The following is a 4550-nucleotide window of genomic DNA, read 5'->3' as shown; positions in this document are numbered from 1 at the left end:
GGCGTCTCCCTCTCAATGGGGTTGGGATGTGGAATGTGCAGTGATTCAAATTAGATAGCCATCATGGCTGTAGCTTTAAGTCATTTTAGTCTGTGTTTTAAAAAGTACTTTTGTAAAGTTCAATTCATGTTTGCAGCTGGTGGATTAAAATTATTTAACACAAAGCACATTTCATGGCAAAAGCCATATAAAAAGTGAAAGGCTGGTAAAAAGAGGAATGAAAGTGTTGGTTAGCTCAGTTGGTTAGAGTTCGGTGCAGAATAATGTTCACAGCATAGGTTCAATCCCAAGCCTGTTAAATTAATTCTTGTGGCCTGCCTCCTCACCTTGCCACAGTATGATATCATGGTTTGAGCCATAACTAGGAACCCTCAGATAGTTGCAGAGAAAAGGACGAGGCATGACAGAAACCTAAAAAGAATTTACATTTTGATGACATTTTGGGGAACCATAAACCAAAAAACCAAATTCACCAAACGAGCCTCCAAATGAAAAAAAAATCACCAGACAAGATTTCACTTTTTAATAACTTTTACTTTACTGAATCAACATAAATTAAAGTCACATTCAGTATGAACTTTAAATTTCACACAGAAAAGCAGATACAACAGAGACGATCTCACTCATTTTCTCGGCAGTCCATTCTGCCTGTATTGTCCCAATTTCAGCCACATGTCCTTCCAAGCATAATTGTAGTCTCTTTCCTTCAGGAGTTAGCTGATTCTTTGCAAGCAGCAGCTTCAGCATAAACAAGGTTCAGCCCATGCAATCTTCCCTACATGGCACATTCTTGATGGAACCTTCTCATCTCTCAATTCTACCGTTGATGGTAGTGTGGATCTACCAGAACAGCCCTCTTCTCAACTTTCCCCTCCTTTTGATGCTTATGAGCCATACTGCCTCTATATTTTAATTACCTTCCTGTTGGTACTGCTTCCAGATCAACGGTCATCAGGTCACATTTAATACCCTAAAATCGCAATTGGATCTTTCACATGTAGTACAAACTCTTAAAAGTTCTTTTCACTTTTTAAAATAACAGTTACAGGATCCTGAAACATTTTAAAGTAATTAGAAATCTTATTGCTACTGCTTCCAGCACGAAAGCAGGGGTTGTGACTAAGATACTAAATAAGTACACGGTAGGCTACTGCAGAAAATACGGAAGCATGGGATTCAGGGAGATTTAGCAGTTTGGATCAGAAATTGGCTAGCTGGAAGAAGACAAAGGGTGGTGATTGATGGGAAATGTTCAGACTGGAGTCCAGTTACTAGTGGTGTACCACAAGGATCTGTTTTGGGGCCACTGCTGTTTGTCATTTTTATAAATGACCTGGAGGAGGGCGTAGAAGGATGGGTGATAAATTTGCAGATGACACTAAAGTCGGTGGAGTTGTGGACAGTGCGGAAGGATGTTACAAGTTATAGAGGGACATAGATAAGCTGCAGCGCTGGGCTGGGAGGTGGCAAATGGAGTTTAATGCAGAAAAGTGGGAGGTGATTCAATTTGGAAGGAATAACAGGAAGACAGATTACTGGGCTAATGGTAAGATTCTTGGCCGTGTGGATGAGCAGAGAGATCTTGGTGTCCATGTACATAGATCCCTGAAAGTTGCCAGTCAGGTTGAGAGGGTTGTTAAGAAGGCATACGGTGTGTTAGCTTTTATTGGTAGAGGGATTGAGTTTCGGAGCCATGAGGTCATGTTGCAGCTGTACAAAACTCTGGTGCGGCCGCATTTAGAGTATTGCGTGCAATTCTGGTCGCCGCATTATAGGAAGGATGTGGAAGCATTGGAAAGGGTGCAGAGGAGATTTACCAGAATGTTGCTTGGTATGGAGGGAAGATCTTATGAGGAAAGGCTGAGGGACTTGAGGCTGTTTTCGTTAGAGAGGTTAAGAGGTGACTTAATTGAGGCATACAAGATGATCAGAGGATTGGATAGGGTGGACAGTGAGAGCCTTTTTCCTCGGATGGTGGTGTCTAGCACGAGGGGACATAGCTTTAAATTGAGGGGAGATAGATATAAGACAGATGTCAGAGGTAGGTTCTTTACTCAGAGAGTAGTAAGGGCGTGGAATGCCCTGCCTGCAACAGTAGTAGAATCGCCAACACCAAGGGCATTCAAATGGCCATTGGATAGACATATGGACAATAAGGGGATAGTGTAGATGGACTTTAGAGTGGTTTCACAGGTCGGCGCAACATCGAGGGCCGAAGGGCCTGTACTGCGCTGTTATGTTCTACCTGCCTTTACATAGGAATTAGGAGCAGAAGTAGGCAATTCAGCCCCTTGAGCCTGCTCCAGTATTCAATCAAATCATGACTGATCTCTTCTTGGTATCAAATCCACCTCCCTGCCTGTTCCCCATATCCCTTTAACCCATTTTAAAAATCAGAAATCTTTCTATCTCCTTCTTGAAACCACTCAATGACTCAGATTCCACCACATTATGGGACAGCAAGTTTCATCAGTTCACCACTCTCTACGAGAAGTAGTTCCTCCTCATTTCAGTTCTAAATCCATCACCTCTCAACCTATATCTGTGAGCTCTTGCTCTAAATCACCCCACAAGGGGAAACTTTGGTCCAAGTTTACTTTATCAATCCATTTTAGTGGTTTGTATACCTCCATCAGATCCCCTCTCATCCTTCTAAACTCCAGCGAGTATAAACCCCACCTGTTTAATCTCTACTTTTATACGCCAATCCTTTCACAATAAACACTAACATTCCATTTGGCTTTTTAATTAAATGCTATACCTACAAATTGACTTTCTGTGATTCACCAACAAAGACACCCAGAGCCCTCTGCCCTGATAAATTTGAATCTGCTTTCCACTCCGAGAATAACTTGCCTTCCTATTCTTTTCACCAAAATGGATAACCTCACACTTATCTTCATTAAACTCTATCTGCCAAATGTTGGCCCAATCTCATAGCCTATCTATATCTGTAAATTTTTTATCTCCTCTTCACTGCCTTATTTTAGTATCATCTGCAAATTTTGCTACGTTATACTCTGTCCCTGCTTGCAGATAGATCATTTATATAGATTGTAAACAATTGAGGTCCGAGGATTGACCCCCGTGGCACCCCGCTAGTTAGTTCACCAGCCAGAGAAGGACACATTTATCCCAACCCTCTGCTTTCTGTCAGTCAGCCAATCCTCAATCCAATCTAGTACTCTGCCCCCAATCCCCTGTGATCTCATCTTCTGGATCAGTCTTTTATGCAGCACCTTGTCACATGTCTTCTGTCTAGATGTACCACATCTACAAGCTCCCCATTATCCATTGTCCTCAAAGAACTTGATAAATTTGTTTAAAATATTTAACTATCCACTCAATTTTATATAGGCCTATCAACCTTTGATGTCCCCCCCCCTTCCATCCAACCATCTCACCCCACTTGAGCCATCTGTTCCCTGTTCCAAGTTGTCTTTACTTACCACTGTTCTGCCATTAACACATTCTAATCTCTTAATGTGTCACTATCAGTACAGTACGAAGTCTTACAACACCAGGTTAAAGTCCAACAGGTTTGTTTCGATGTCACTAGCTTTCGGAGCGCTGCTCCTTCCTCAGGTGAATGAAGAGGTCTGTTCCAGAAACACATATATAGACAAATTCAAAGATGCCAAACAATGCTAGGAATGCGAGCATTAGCAGGTGATTAAATCTTTACAGATCCAGAGATGGGGTAACCCCAGGTTAAAGAGGTGTGAATTGTCCCAAGCCAGGACAGTTGGTAGGATTTCGCAGGCCAGATGGTGGGGGATGAATGTAATGTGACATGAATCCCAGGTCCCTGTTGAGGCCGCACTCATGTGTGCGGAACTTGGCTATAAGTTTCTGCTCGGTGATTCTGCGTTGTCGCGGGTCCTGAAGGCCGTCTTGGAGAACGCTTACCCGGAGATCAGAGGCTGAATGCCCTTGACTGCTGAAGTGTTCCCCGACTGGAAGGGAACATTCCTGCCTGGTGATTGTTGGAAATGGTACTATCAGTACCATTTACATTCCCATTGTGTTTTTGTTCATGACACCTTTGTCAATCTCCACTTATCTCTGGTCCTCTATCCAGCCCTACTTCTCCACACCCCCCACTCAAGTTTAAATCTCGTCCTATTTCCAATTCTCTCCAGCTTTAACAAAGAGTCATCCAGTCTCCAAACGTTGGCTCCCTTCTCTCTCCACAGATGCTGTCCGACCGGCTGATTGTCCCAAATTTGTTGTTTGTGTCTCAGATCGCAGCATCCGCGGTAATTTGCTTTTATCTTTGGCCCTGGAGGCTTGTGCCCGCCTAGTGACGATGTGACCAACTGCCAGACGCATGGTATCTCGCCAGTCATTATTTGTAACACGGCGAGCTGTCCGGCATGCCTCAAGGAGAGAGATGGTGAGGTGGGAGGGGGAGAGACTGTTTCATTGAGTCGAGTCATCTCCTCAGGTAATGAGGAGCCTGTTTGCTCTCCATTGGTAGTCCAGCCATAGCAACAGCCCAGATCCAAAAGGTCCATGCAGCAATTAGTCGGCATCCGGGAGAAGCGGAA

General features: G+C 43.6%; 1 long non-coding RNA gene across 1 annotated transcript; it reads right to left on the bottom strand.

The window, feature by feature from the left end:
* Positions 1–513: 513 nt before the first annotated feature.
* Positions 514–4286, bottom strand: LOC140396518 (uncharacterized). Its single transcript, XR_011936560.1, has 2 exons — positions 3450–4286; positions 514–970 (listed from the first exon to the last, which is right to left on the bottom strand). It is a non-coding gene; the product is annotated as an uncharacterized lncRNA (long non-coding RNA).
* Positions 4287–4550: the final 264 nt, after the last annotated feature.

Source organism: Scyliorhinus torazame, chromosome 19 (assembly GCF_047496885.1).
Source record: "Scyliorhinus torazame isolate Kashiwa2021f chromosome 19, sScyTor2.1, whole genome shotgun sequence".
Lineage (NCBI taxonomy): Eukaryota > Metazoa > Chordata > Chondrichthyes > Carcharhiniformes > Scyliorhinidae > Scyliorhinus > Scyliorhinus torazame.
This window is presented reverse-complemented; position numbering and strand designations above follow the sequence as displayed.